Source organism: Zingiber officinale, chromosome 8A, assembly GCF_018446385.1.
Source record: "Zingiber officinale cultivar Zhangliang chromosome 8A, Zo_v1.1, whole genome shotgun sequence".
Classification (NCBI taxonomy): domain Eukaryota; kingdom Viridiplantae; phylum Streptophyta; class Magnoliopsida; order Zingiberales; family Zingiberaceae; genus Zingiber; species Zingiber officinale.
Window position 1 is genome coordinate 31,306,832 of NC_056000.1, and position 16,511 is coordinate 31,323,342.

Below are 16,511 nucleotides of genomic sequence, written 5' to 3' on the forward strand. Positions count from 1 at the left end.
ACAAATAGAGAAATCAGATCTCAATGTTGCCCTACAAGCCAAGATGGGCGATCCTGACTCCGAAGCGTCAATCGATGAAACTGAAGCGGCGCTATTGGTAAGAAAATTAAATAAGTTTATTAAGACTAATAAATTTAGATTGCAGTCGAGAAAGCATCAACGCAACAGAAGGACGGTCTGATGCTACAACTGCAACGAGAAAGGGCACATCAAGGATGACTGCCCAAAACTAAAGAAAAGGGACAAAGAGAAGTCTCAAAGGTCGACGTCCTCGAAACACAAGAGTCTGAAGGCTATATGGGATGAATCGTCATCCTCGGAATCAGAAGCCAAAGCATTCTCAGGAGTAGCATTGATGGCCAATCATCAAATCTTTGAAGAAACCAGCTCAGAGATGAGCATAGATGAAGGGGGAGGATCATCAGAAGAAGAAAGCTGCGATGAAGGGGGAACATCAGAAATAGAAGTAAGTAAGGTACGTTCTCTAACTTCCAAGCAGTCCTTTCAGTTTATTAAAGTACTCACTAAAGATTTAGTTAAATTAGAAAAGGAAAACAACGAGTTAAAATTAAACTTAGCTAAAGTATGTCCTCTTGAGATGTACAATAATCTAAAATTAGAAAATGAAAAAATTGAAAATTGAAATTTAAAAATTGAAATTTAAAAATTGAAAAATAATGCATGCTTAAATAAATTTCCAAAATCAAAAATTAGAATTTATGGAAAATTAAATTGGTATATTAGAAAACATCAGGGGCAACTTAGAAAAGTTCCCAAAAGTTATGTACCCCTAAGTTTTTGATTAATCTGGTAGAAAGGAACATATATTGGGTTCCAAAAACCTGTCTAGATTAAAATTTTTTAAGTTAGCGCTTTCAGCAAGAAAAATTAAACAGTTAATTTCTTTTAAGACTTTGTCTAAAAAAGTGGTTGTTGCTTCAATAACCAAGAAGGTCTAGTGCCTCGCCACTGTCTGGAAGCCAAAATATTGAAATAAAATATTTAATTAACTTACTGATAAACTATGAAAATAGAAATTAGAAAATTCTTTAAACAATCTTTTTTGGAAATTTCTCAAAAAATTTTCTAAGAATTGCCTAAGTTAGAATTTTTCTTATACTTAGAAAATTTTCCTGCTTAAATTTTTTTTTCTAAAATATTTGTGTTTGCAAAAACTAAAGAATTTTTTTAAATGAGTTATTGAAAATTATTACCCCTTTTTTTTTATGTGATAAAAGGGGGAGAGATAAGTACAAGTTTAGGGGGAGTTTTAGGGGAGTTAAGATTTTTTTTAATTTTCTTTAATTTTACTTAGGGTTGCAAATTCTTTTATTGTGACCTTTTTGCTTAAAATGTTAGTTTAGTAATTTCTTTAATTTACTTGTATGTTTTTCCCTAACTTAAACTTGGGTTGATGCACATCAAAAAGGGGAGATTGTTGGACCCCGTGATTATTTTGATGTGATCAACCAAGTTAGGTTAGGTTCTGTTTATTATTTGATCCCTATGTCTAAGTGTGCAGGAGCTTAGGAGCGTAGAAAGTTGAGTGGAAGACGTAGACAGCGAGAAGGACAACACAGGAAGGGAGCCGACGGGCTCGGTGTGTCCAAAGGACGAAAGAGCTGTGGAAGAGTACACTGGTGGACGAGAAGAACGTGTGCAGTGTTCGAGGGATGAGAACCTGGGTCGAAAGGCTGCTCGAGGAGAAGGCCGGAAATTGGGTTTGGGTGAGCCCTATTTTGGTTGGCCACAATCATCCAAGCAATCAGAGCTTCAGAAGAAGAAAAGGAATCAAAAGGAGCTAGAAAAGCAAGCTGGAGGCGCCTTCAACGAAGTGCTGAAGGCGCCTGTGCTGCCTATAGTCTTGAAGGCGCCCTCATTGCCTTGAGGGCGCCCTCAACCTTGTCCAGGGCGCCCTCAAGGCCATTGGAGGCACCTTCGATGCAGTCTAAATGACTATTTCAAGTTCGGATAAAGTTTTATCCGCTGATTCGGCTGGAGGCACCCTCAACCTCGTTGGAGGCACCCTCAAGGCTCGAGATAAGTTTTCTAGGAGTTATATAAAGGCCCCTGGAGCTAGGAAATTATTCAATCAACTCTGTAATCAATTCCTAGCAACTTGTGAGCTTTCTTAATGTGTAAAAAGGCTTCTCCGCCTACAGTGAAGGAGACTTTCTTAGTGCATTTTTCAACTGTCTTGGATTAACAACCTTCTTGGTTGTAACCAAGTCAACTTGCTGAGTCTTCCTGCTTTTCTGTTATTTTGTTTTAATTTTATTGTTGCTATTTTAGAGTTGAAAGTTTTGAGGAGGGTAGTTTTTCTTTTACAGGCAATTCACCCCTTCCCTCTTGTCGGTCCCGCTGCACCAACAATAAGTTGCCTTTTTATTCTTCCCATCATGTTTCTAGTTTTCCACTTCAAATAATTCATTTTGATATTTAAGGCTCTGCACCTATCTTATCTAACCAAGATTTCTTATATTATGTTTCCTTCATCGATCATTTTAGTAAATATACTTAGCTCTATCCTATGAAAAGGACATTTGATTTATTTTAAATATTCTGCCATTTTTTGAAAACAAGTTGAACGGTGTTTTAATCGTATAATAATTTCTTTTCATTTTTATTGGGGATACGAATATCAATATCTCCATTGTCATTTGTCTCTTGTGAAATTGTTCATCGAATCTCTTGTCCTTACACTCCAGAGCAAAATAGCTCTGCTGAGAGAAAATATAGAACATAGTTGAAATTGCTTTGACACTTCTCCATCATGCATCAGTTCTGCTTAAATTTTAGGATCGATGAAGCTGTTAGCACCGTCGTGTATCTCATAAATCGACTTCCTACTCCATTGCTCAATTATAAGTATCCTTTTAAAAAACTTTAGAAACAAACTCCGGATTACACTTTTTTTTGAATTTTTGATTGCGCATGTTACTCGTGGTTACTCCCCTACTCTAAACACAAACTTGACTCTCGTTCACTACAATGTATTTTCCTTGGTTATAATAATTTACATTATGGTTATCGTTGCTTACATATATCAACATGACGAATTTATATTTCATGACATGTTACTTTTGATGAGTCTTTATTCCCTTTTTCAGTAGTTTCTTCGATCTCTCCTCCAGATACAGGTGGCACCTTCTTGATGCCACCTACCATTATCACAAGTGATGGCATCCTAGGTCCTACTCTGGAGCTTTCTGATAACTCCCCTATACCATCAAAATCGCCTCAATTATGATAACTCCCCTATACCATCAAAATCGCCTCAATTTACTGCTCCAGTCTCAGAAGCCTCACCAGTCGAAGATAATATGCTTTCTAGTTTGGACCCTCAGATAATACAAGTTTGTCATCTAAATCACTATGTCAATCTATTTCCTCATTGCCAACAAGTGAATCAGATGATAATGCTCCTTGTCGCATGCTTCCGTTAAGTGACATCTATGCACGTTGTCCACCAATGACAACTTGACATCCCTTTCCATGAGCTCTAGTGGTCTCTTCAAAATCTATTGAACCAACTTGTTTTACACAAGCAAATATGGATCCAAATTAGTGTAGTGCAATGACTACAAAATTTGATGCACTTCTTCATAATGAAACATGGAGCCTAGTTTTACGCACTTCCTCCATGAATATTGTGGGCTTTAAATGGGTATTCCGTCTTAAACATCAAACTGATGGTTCTCTTGAATGATACAAAGCTCAACTTGTAGCCAAAGGATTTAGTTAACAACTAGTTTATTGACTTTAATGATACATTTAGCCCAGTCATCAAAATTACATATGTCAGACTTTTATTATTAGTAGTTGTTAGTTCTAATTGACTTATACGATAATTAGACATTTCAAATGTATTTCTTCATAGTCATCTTGAGGAAACTGTATTTAAGGAGTAACCACCTGGGTTCATTCATCCATAATTTCTATCTCATGTTTGTCAAGAAATCCTTATATGGTCTTCGACAAGCTCCTCGTGCATGGGTTCATTGATTATTTAATTGGTTACAAGCTTAAGGATTTTCTAAATCAAAGACTGACTCATCTCTATTTCACAAATATAATGATGGATTTATGATATTTTTTCTTATTTATGTGGATGACATTCTAATAATCGAGAATGATCACAAGGGTATCAAACTATATTAAATCTTCTCAATCAAGAATTTCCTACTTGAGATTTGGGTAATGCTAATTTTTTTTGGTATTGAACTTATTCCATATGAGGAAGACTATCTTCTCTCTTAGAGAAAACATTACTAGGCTTCTCCAAAGAGCCAAAATGGATGGAGCACGCTTAGTTTCTACACCAATTACTATAAACAACTCTATAACTTCATCCTCTCCTACTCTGTCAGATCCACAGATTTATCGAAGCATTGTTGGAGTCTTACAATATGTCATTATCACATGACCTGATGTTACCTTTGCAGTAAATCGTGCTTGTCAATTTATGCATGCTCCAACTAAGCAAGATTGGGATAATATAAGAAGAATACTTCATTATCTCAAAGGTACTATTTTACATAGTCTTCTTTTATATTGTCAATTGTCTCAAGATTTACATGCATATAGTGATGTGGATTGGGCAAGCTCTCCTGAAGATAGATGATCTACACGTGGATATGTAATATTTCTTGGATGAAATCTTATCTCATGGAATTCAAAAAAGCAACCTACGGTCTCTCGTTCAAGTACTGAGGCTGAATATAAAGTTATAGCTAATACAACATCTGAAATTATTTGGCTTCAATCACTTCTTTCTTAACTTCATCTTGCATCAAATATTACACTAAAAATTTGGTGCAACAATATTAGAGCAATATAGTTTTATAGCTAATTCAATCTTTCATGCTCGTACAAAATATGTGGAAATTGATTTCTATTTTGTTCATGAATGTGTGGCAACTCAACATTTATCCGTCTCTTATATTTCGACTGAAGATCAAATCACTGATATCTTTACTAAGTCATTATCTAGATAATGTTTCAACAAGTTTACAAGCAAACTCAACATCAAAAATCTCCCGTTAAATTTATCGGGGGTAAAAGAGAATCACCAAGAATGATCGGATCAAATCACCAAATCAAATCAAATTAGTATTAGGATAATTCTATTATAATTATTAGAATAATTCTTAGAAAAATCTTGTTATTTATTAATTAGTTAATTGATCAAGTACTTCTTAAATATTATATATTATACTATCCTTAGGACAAATATCAATGAACAATAAGATTTATTATTGCTCCCACATTCTTTCTTGCCCTCTTCTTATTCTTCTTCTTACACACATGATTTGAGGTGGTTGTACTTCCCCCCTTCTCTCAATAGGCTCCTTAAGGAAATATCTCTTAAATATTTCTCTTGCAAGAACAAGATACTACATAACTCTCTTGCTAGTGACTCTTGCACTTTCATCAAATATGTTTGATATAACAAGTTTGTCATATGTCCTAAACCTTTCTCGTGGAGGAACAAGGTACTTGCTAGCTCCGTCTCTCAGTCCTTTATAGAATAGTCTCAACTTCAAAGGGGCGTCAAGAGATCGTTCATAATATTCTTCTTTTTCTACCTGCTGTAAACAGTGCACCCTGCCATAGTTATTTAAGACATGAGGCATCCAAAAACGCACAAGTGTTGTGAGGCTTGAGGCGTACACCTTATCGAAGTAAGACACTTTGGATATAAATTTTTACAATTCAAACATATAGGGAATTTCTAGCAAAATATTACACTAACAAAATTTAAATATTTCATAAACTATTAAACAATAATATAAATATAAAATTTATTAACATTTAAATATTGAAATGATTTATCTTCATAATAAAAATCAGCACCATTGTGGTGTTGATTTTTGAAAACTTATGGACTTAAATCTGTAAGGAAAAAAAACATATGTTATGACGAAACAAAAGGAGAAAAGCAAGAAAATGTAGCAAAAAAGAACGATGTTGATGTCGTATGTGAGAGAAGAGTTCACATTTGAGAAGGGAGGGAAGAGGAGGTTGATGTTGATTTTTAGGGGAGTGGAAGAGTCACACAGAGAGAAAATTAGTAAAATAAGTTTGTAAGGGACTAAGTAAGATTAATGTTCACTTTCTAGGGAGAGGAAGAGTCATGCAATAAAAATGTGTTCGATGCATGCAAGTTAATTCAACATAATTAATTTAAAAGGTAAATAAAGATATGGGTTGAGCTTTAAAATAAATTTAAAACTTCAATAAGGCAAGGAAAATCATATCTTAAGCGGGTCTTAACCTTTCAAAAAGAGCACACTTAATTAAGTGAGTTTCAATTAAGTATTGTGTCTGGGTCACTACCCAAGCACAAATGGAACGCTTGTCTTTGCCTTACTCCTATGTGCAGCCAGGCGTGGTCAGTCAAACACTTTTCTAAACCTTGCTTGTGGAGAAACAAGGTACTTGCTAGCTTTGTCTCTCGATCCTTTATAAAATACTCTCAACTTCAAAGGGCCATAAGGAGGTTGTCTATAATATTCTTCTTTTTCTACCTGCTGTAAATAGTGAACCCTATGACAAACATTCTCAACAAAAGATTGATTAGTAGCCTTAGTTAGATCAAATGAAATTTCATCTTCGCCAATCACTAAAGAGGGTTTAATATCTATTGCTAGGGCTTTGGCAGTCGGTAAGAAAGACTTTTCTAGATCCTTGAGGTTTGAAGGTAATTGAATTAAAGCACTACATTTCTTTGTCAAAAGTCTCAATTTCATATTCCTCAAGTTCCTCTTCACGTGGTGTCTAAATTGCTTTACCTCCTTTGTGAAGGGCGTTGGAATTCTGTTCTGTTTCAATTTCCTTGTACAAAAAAATTGTATAAGAACAGAACTTTTCCTAGCAACCCGCATGTTCGATCAAACATGTGTTTGATCAATCAAGCAAGTTCTTGAATGATCAAAGCACACCTTGATCGAATTACAAGATCGCTGGTCTCTTGTGTTGGTATTCCAAAAACGATACAACAAAACAAAACTAGATACGCAGCGGAATTAAAGAACTAGTTGTACCTTTTCTTTGTAGTTAAAGGTCTCTTGATCTTCTGTCGTATTCCTCTCCTTTTCTTGGACGTCTGTGGGCGACGATCTACCAAGACAACATCACCCTCCTTCTCTTCTCAATTTCCAAACCGCTAGCTACAAAAGGAGACTCTAGGATGGGGCACCTTCTCCTCTTCTTCCTTCTCCTCTTCTTCCTCTTCTCCACTTCTTCTTCTCCTTCCTCTTCTTCAAGTCACCGGCCACCAAGTGATCTAGAAAGGAGGGGTGCCGGTCCTAGCAAGGAGGGGCACCGACCCTCAAGGATGAGGGGAGGGGCACCGACCCTAGCTTGGGAAGAATGGCGCCGACCCTAGGTGGAGGTGAAGGTGGCGCCGACGACCAAGGAGGAAGAGGGGAGGTGAGGGGTGCCGACCACAAGGGGAAGGATGTGTACTGCAAGCCCTAGGAGGAGAGAAGAGAATTGTGGAATTAGGAAAATTAGATTTTAGGAGCCACCACCTACTCCTTTTTATAAGCTTGCCGTCGATTACAAAGAAAGAAAACATAACAGAATTCTGTTTAGAAAAATCTCTCTTTTTATAACCGAATTCTGTTTAGAAAAAATTTCTCTTTCTATAACCAAGTTAAACCAAACCAAGTTAAGTTAAACCAAACCAAGTTAAGTTAAACTAAACCAAGTTAAACCAAACCAAGTTATGGATGGGTGGATGCGAGGCTTCAGGGACCTAGAGGAGGAATTGGTTTAGGTCTCCTGATGGGTTTAGGCTTCCTGTGTTCGGCCCGATCACCCAATCCAAGTCCATCAATAATAACTCATACCACTAAAGGGTTATTATTGAACTACCGCACTAATCCCATATTACAATATGAGCTCCTTCTTATCATGAGTACGTTAATCTCCCTGTGTTTAAGATATCATATGTCAATTAATTAAATGAGTTATTGACAACTCAATTAATTAACATCTAATTCCAAGAGTAGTACCACTCAACTTTATTATCATGTCGGACTAAGTCCACCTGTAGGGTTTACATGATAATCCTTATGAGCTCCTCAAGGGGACATCATCAACCTAAATAATTAGAACATAGTTTCCTTCTATAATCAACAACACGCCATATAAATAATACTATCTCCCAACTTATCGGGCCTATTGATTTAACGAATAAATCTCACCCATTGATAAGTTAAAGAAATAAATACTAAGTATATGTGCTTGTTATTATATAGAGATTAAGAAGACACACATCCATAATAACAGAGGTTCTGTACTTTTATGTAGTCAGTATAAATCGAACAACTTTAAATGGTCCTGCTCAATACACACATAGTGTACTAGTGTAATTTTATAGTCAAGACAGACTAATATCAAATTACACTACAACCGTTTCAATGGTTTATCCCAATCCATCTTGGTTGTGAGCCACTATTTATAATTTATAAGGAACCGATAACATGATCTTTTGTGTGACACCACACACCATGTTATCTACAATATAAATTAAATGGGCAACTACATTGACATATATATAAATATGAAATACAGATATTTGACCAAAATAATTCTCATTTCAAAATATTTTAAAACAGATGTTCATACAAAAACTAAGCTTATAATATACATCCCAACACTTTGCTTCTTGCATCATCTTCATCCTCCTTGTTTACCTTAGGCTCTTACAAAGCTAATCCTCATAGTGATAGCATCACAATATTTAAAACGATTGATCTCGGGTTGACTTGGGAATCTGTGTAAAGCCCTTGGAGAAGAACAATCAACCTGTGAAAATTGAGTTTGTAACATGATTTGATTAAGTAAGATATAAATGCTACTTGCTTCTTGCTTGATCTCCTCTATCATTGGACAATCAACAGAGTTATGTCCTATTTCACCACAAATCTCACAAATGTTAGTATAATTTACAATATTATATTGAACCATTGAGTTAAAGTGTCCATCTTTGTATAAATGGAAAACTTGTTCACCTAAAGAGAAGGATCAAAAATAGCAATAAAAGGTAAAAAAAAGAATATTAAATAAAAAGGAAAAATAACAGTAAGATTAAAAAGGAAATAAATAAAAAGGAAATAAAAGAAAAGGGAAAAAATGGCCAAAAAGTAAAAAGGAAATAAAAAATAAATAAAAATAGAATTAAAAAGGAAAAAATAAAAATCTAGATTAATCAAATTGTAAATATAACTAATATAAACAAAAACATGATTCAGATAACATCGCCAAAAACTTAATATGCGATTCCACAAGTGCATGGTGTCAAGTAATAAATTTTCATTCTCTAGGACCGTGGTGTTGAGTACTAGTCTACGTGTAAAGTAGGTTATCTAGATGAATCAAATTGAGAGAGTTGTTATGAAAATGAACCAAGTAAAATTAAGGAAACTGAAGGAAAGGCGATGGAAAAACCAAATCTTGGGACAATCTTAGGATTTTAGTTTCACCACGATCAATCGTTGATAATTTTGTTGTGATTCTTTCTCTTACCTCAACGATAGATTTACTTAAAGGGGGTTGTCCTAAAGTAATCGATGTGTCTATGGGAATAAGCAAAGAAAGAAAGCCACCGATGTAACTGTCCAAATATCACCCTCCTTTCATGGTAGTTGTACTAGGGAGACCACATTCTAAAGGAGGCTCCTATCACTCCACGATCCCCTAGACCGTTGTCTGTTATTTTGTGAGGTCGAATTAAGACAAACTCTTTACGCTCTATGACATCATATATAAGCTGAGAGAGAGTTTAAACTACTTTTGTAGACAAATCCTCAAATTCAATCTATTGATCTGTGATTAAAGTTTACCATCAGGTCCTTCCCCTAATCTCTTTCAATTACAATGCATGTTTAAATGCTAGATACGAGATCAAGGTTCATGCCTGGTCATTCCTGGAGGAAACACTACCTTAAATTTTAATCACTCAAACAATATGCGAATAAATGAAGCATACTAGATTGAATCAAGAACCTAATATGTCATAGATAAAAGATGGAAATCACAATTCTCAATTTAATATCGGGCTACTCCCTAATCCTAGAATAAAGAAAGCAACTCAAAGATACTGGCCATAAGAGTCCTAGATCCTTGTCTTTGATGCAACCTCCTCCTAGATTCCCCATCATGGGGTCAAGGAAATCCCCAAATCACCCGATGCCTAGGGTCTCTTTTGAGAACAGACAGAAAATATGAAGAAAAATAATTATTTCCACTAAACTAGAATAGGCATAAGACTCACCTTTTATAGAGAGAATTTACAATAAAAAAAAAGGAAATTAATAAAAAGGAAACTAAATAAAACTAATATTTGACAAATTATATTTTCCTATTTTTCTGATTTGTATATCTTTTACAATCTATATTTACATAAGAAACGATATTGGAATATTACTAAAATTATGACTAAATCAAGGACTTTAATGATAAAATTTCCAGCACTCCCTCTCAAGCTGGTCTGAAGATATCTTCCATAGCCAACTTGCTAGTTAGCTTATCAAATTGTTTCTTGTATAGTCTCTTTGTTATTACATCAACTAATTGCTCATTTGTTGGAAGATATGTCATGTATATTATTCCGGTGTTGATTTTATCCTTGATGAAATGTTTATCCACTTCTATATGCTTTGAGCGATCATGAAGAATCGGATTATGAGCTATAGAAATAGCAACTTTGTTGTCACAATAAACCTTTATAAGAGTTAAGTAAGAGAGCTTCAATTTCTCAAGAATTCTTTTGACCCACATCACCTCACAGATTCCATGGGCAACAACTCTGAATTCTATTTCAGTACTTCTACCACATTTTATTTTTTTATTTCGCCATGTAACTAAGTTCCCACCAATAAAGGAATAGTAGCATGATTTTGATCTCTGTCAGTAACACTCTCTGCCCAATCTACATCTATGTAGACTTCAACTTGAAGATGTCTATGTTCCTTTCAAATATCTCAATATCCTATAGATGGTCTCAAAATGTTCTACTCCTGGTGAGTGCATCAACTAACTTACCATGCTAACTACGAAAGTGATATCAAGCCGCATATGAGATAGGTAAATCAAGTTTTCTATGAGTCTATGATATAGTCCCTTGTCCTTCACTTCTTTAGCCTTAGTAGCTTGTAACTTCAAGTTAGGCTCAATCAGAGTCTCAACCATTTTACACCAAAGTAAACCTATTTCTCTAAGGAGATCAAGAATATATTTTCATTGGTTAACAAATATACCTTCTTTGGATCTTGCAAATTCTATTATGAGGAAAGACTTAAGGACTCCTAGATTCTTAATTTGAAACTCTTTTGTGAGTCTCTTCTTTAGGATTGCTAATTCTATTTCAACATTGCCGGTTAAGATAATGTCATCAACATAAACAATCAAAATAACAACTTTACCCTTTTTTTGAATGTTTATAAAATATTATGTAATCTGCTTGACTCTACAAGAAGCGATAACTAATAACAACCTTTTTAAAGCATTCAAGCCACGCTCTTGGTGACTGTTTGAATTCATATAATGCCTTAATTAATTTGTATGATTTCCCACTGTTAAGCCTCTTCTCAAATCTCGACGGTAGGCTCATGAACACCTCCTCTTCTATATCACCATTGAGAAATATATTTTTAATGTCAAGTTGATGTAGAGGTCAATCTGAATTTACTATCAGAGATAACATGACTCTGATAAAGTTTATCTTAGCAATTGAAGCAAAAGTCTCTTGATATGTCTGATTGAAGCCTTTAACCACTAGTCTAACCTTGTACCTTTCAATGCTTCCATCAACTTTATATTTTATCGTAAACACCCATTTACACCTAACTAGCTTCTTGCCTTTGGGTAGATCAACTATCTCCCGAGTGCCACTTCTCCTTAAAGCATTCATCTCTTCCATGGTTGCCAATTTCCAACTTAGATCATTCAAAGTTTCTTGTATATTTCTTGGAACAAATAAGTGTGAAATCCTAGAAGTGAAAGCTTTATGGTTTTTTGATAGTCTTTGATAGGAAAGATAATTTGTAATAGGATGATTAGTGTAATTTTGAACACCTTTCCTAATTGTTGTACAAACATCAAGATTAGGAATAGTAGGTGAACAATTAGACATAATGAGAGCAATCAAAGCTGGACTTGGGAAAGGGTTACCTAAAATTTCAGTGTCAAAGCTTGGATGTTCATATTGGTGTTGTGTAGGGTTGACATTCAAGTCTTTATTTTTCAAATGAAATATATTCATAGTATAAAACTGAAGCTCAGTTTGTAGTATTTCTCCCCCCGATCAAGAGTCTCTGATACTAGGCACTAGAGGTAAGTGATTATTTTCAAGATTGTTTGGAAAAAAGATATTGGGAAGTGTGATAGAAATGCCCCAAAAATTATCTTTTACTTCACCCATTGCCCCCTGAAGAGAATTTTTGGTAAAATAGAGTTTTATTTTAAAAATGACACATCTATGCTCACATAAAGTTTTTGGTTTGAGAATCAAAACACTTATACCCCTTTTTGTTTAACGAATAACCCAAGAATATGCATTTTATAGCATGTGGTTCAAGTTTTGAACAAAATTGACATGGAACATGAACATAGATAGTACATCCAAACACTTTGAAAGATAAACCAGAAAATAATCTTATTTCAGGGAAAAAAATTAAGACAATCAAGAGGTGTTTTGTATTCTAACACCTTACTAGGCATCCTGTTTATCAAATAAGAGGTTGTTAAAATTGCTTCACCCCATAAATACTTAAGAACATGCATATAAAACATTATGGCACGTGCTACTTTAAGTAAATGTTATTTTTTTTATTCTGCAATGTCATTTTGTTGAGGGGTTTCCCGACAAGTAGATCAATGAAAATTGTCTTTTTTGTTCAAAAAATCACCCAAGTGCTCATTAAATATTATGTTCCATTGTAGAATGTAAAATATAAATTTTGGTTTGAAATTAGTTTTCAATTAGAGTGTAAAAATTTTTGAACAAATTTCTCACTTTAGATCTTTTATTCATCAGATAAATCCAACATAAATATCTATAGTCATCTATAAATGTTACACACTATTTTTTTCTAAAAGAGTAGTAATTTTAGCTGGCCCCAAACATCATTATGAATCAAATAAAAAGGTTTGGAGGCTTGGTAAATCTTTGTCAAAAAAGTTGACTTTGCAAAAATACAAGTTTCGCAATGTAAAGAAGAACAATCAATGCCTTTGAATAATTTTGGAAATAATTTTTTTGATAAAGAAAACTAGGATGTCCTCGTCTATAGTGTCATAGCATTATTTTTTCTCAAACTGAGTTTGAACTGATACTATTAAAGCTCTGAGCTTTTTTATTACTAACAAATATTTCATCCAAGTAGTACAGACCTTCAATCATCCTATCACGCCCAATCATCATTCCTAAGTTCTGGTCTTGAATGTCATAATGTGATTCAAGAAATATAATATGATAATTAGAATCTTTAGATAGTTTACTAACAGACAAAAGGTTGAAGGCTAATTTAGTAACATGAAGAACAAAATTGAGATTAATTTTCTTAGTTAGTTTAATAAGTCATTTTCCTACAATAGGTGAAAAACTATCATCGATAATTCTAATTTTCTCATTTCCAAAATAAGGAAAATAATGATTAAATAATTGAGAGCAACTAGACATGTGATCTAAGGCTCCAGAATCTATGATCCATGGAGAGGAGCTTAAACAAGAGAGAGCTTTAGGATTGCTATCTATTTATGCCTAGGAAACACTAGGAATTGTATGAGAAGTTGGATTTTATCAGCTTCAAAAATTGATCAATCTACTCTTTGTTGAAGGGACCTGAGTCAGCTTCATTGGTAATAGAAATTCCATGATTCTTCTCTCCTTGCTTGCTGCTTTCTAGTTGGTAGGTTTACCACAAATTTTCCAACATGTCTCACGTGTATGGCGAGGCTTGTTGTAGAAATCGCACCAAACCTGTGGCTTATCATCAGACATGCACTAGTAATTTGCAATCTTGTAGGTAACATCAGTAAATAAGGTAAAATTTTCAATTGCCTCACTAGTACTCCTTTTTCCAAGCATGACACTCCTTCGACTTTCTTCTCTACTTTGTCAAATACTTCACCAATGGATGAGAGAGGAGGTCTCCCAATAATCCTTCTTCATACTTCATCAAATTCGACATTGAGACCTACAAGAAATTTGTAAATATGGTCGTCTTCCATAATTTTCTTATGGTGGTTGTAATCATCAGTAGATTTCCATTCGAATGTGCTAAAGAGGTCAAGATCTGCCATAATCTTTTCAATGAATTGAAGTATTTGGTAACAACTGTTAGAATTGCAAGGTTGCAAACATAGTCCCACATTGAAAACACATGGGAAAGATCATGGATTTATAAGAGGAAAGATATCTCCATTGACATGAGGCCTTTTGGGTAGAGCCCAAGAGAAAAATCATGAGGGCTTAGGCCCAAAGTGGATAATATCATGTCATTATGGAGATATCTAAATTCTTTTCGATCCTACAATTGGTATCAGAGCCCGGACTGCCAGAAGGTTTAACCGTCGACTGTGCACAAGAGCTATGATCTAATTGAACCATATGGATACAATATTGACCTCTAACAAAGAAAGTGGTGGCTCGTGGTGGCTCCTATGTTGGATCAAGAGGACCAGACACCAGGCAGGAAGTCCTAGTTGCGACTAGGTAAGGAAGTCCTAGTAGGTCGGGTGGATCAAGGGGCAGGAAGACCTGGTGGGTCAAGGATCGGACGTGGGAAGCCTGTGTTCCTTTGTTTGAGGGGGGGGGGGATTGTTAGAGTTGCAAGGTTGCAAACATAGTCCCACATTGAAAACACATGGGAAAGATCATGGATTTATAAGAGGAAAGATATCTCCATTGGCATGAGGCCTTTTGGGTAGAGCCCAAGAGAAAAACCATAAAGGCTTAGGCCCAAAGTGGACAATATCATGTCATTGTAGAGATATCTAAATTCTTTTCGATCCTACAACAACATCATCTCCTTGACGAATTCCCCCAACTTTAAAGTTAATTCAAAAACCTGAGATTGGTTACCCAGATCAGAATACATCTGATTAACATTATCCCACAACTCTTTTGTGTTGGAGTTAAGAAGATGAAAGAGCACCCCTTCCCCTTCATCTTCTAGCCCATTTAATTCCTCTATTAATAGAGGGAGAGGAAGAGTCATCTTTCTCTAATATATATGTGTCCAAGCCAAAGAATAAAAGGGGAGTTTTGTGGGAGCTTGCTGTGTGCAAGGTTTGTGCAAAGTTGGGTTCGCCCCATATATGAAAGGTCTTTGTGCATAGTTTGTTCGTGTGCACAGGATTGTAAGAGGAAGTGAGCAAGTAATCGGTAAGGTGAACATCTGGTAGAGAGAGATTTGTGTTGTGGAATCTTGAAGAGCTTTCCAATTCGTTCGTGATCGTTCTTCTGACGGTAAGTTATTCTTTGATATCTTCTTCGATCTTCTTCTCTGAGCATCAATGTGAGTTGTTTTTCATTTTATACGAAAAGTGAAGATCAAGATCTACTATAGAAGATCACTGTGAGTTTTATAATTTTTGTATTTATGTATTTTTCATGCTTTAGAACTATCAACACTGGTATCAGAGCATTGCCTTAGTTCTAAGAATGCATGATGGATCTTTTTGCTTGCATGATTTGTTACCGTGATAAGCCAAGATCACAAATATAGATCTGTGCATGTAGGCAGTATACACGTAGATCTGTTATATTGAAATGCCTAAAATGATAAGCCAAGAGATATGTGCAAATATACCTTTAGATTTGTTCGAATGGTATGCACATGTTCATTGCCGAAGAAATCACCGACAGAGCTGTTATCGAAAGTGAAATTGCGATAGTGTCGTAATCTGCCACCATCATCGGGTGCTGGAAAATATGTCACCTCGGAGAAAAAGAACCAACGAGTGTTGTTGACTACGTGTTTGTCACCTAGAAACAATCATAAAACACTGATGACCAAGTCGAGTGGATAGCCATAGATATCCTTGGTCGGCTAGTGATAGAAACGACACTGGAAGATCGACATTTGATTGTAGTAGTCAGCAACCTCACCACTTCATGGGGCGATAGAAATGACATGGGTGTGGCTTTGGCGGAAGAACCGAACATGCTTAAGCGTTGGACAAAAGACGTGGTTTCATGAAAAATAAAATAACGTTTATTATTAATGCATGTTAAATGCATATTAATAAAATGTAATTTATTTTTATTGTATTATATGGCATATTAATTAATTAATTGAGCCTAAATTTAATTAATTGGCTGGGTTTGACTGAAAATGAACCTGGTTCACCGAACCAAACTAAATTGATTTGAACCACTTTAATTCAAATCAGACCCGGGTTTGGTTCAAACTATTAGTTGGTTTAACTAGACCAGATTGATTCAATCAGACCTAGATTTGATTTAAATCACTAATTAATTTAATTAGACCATG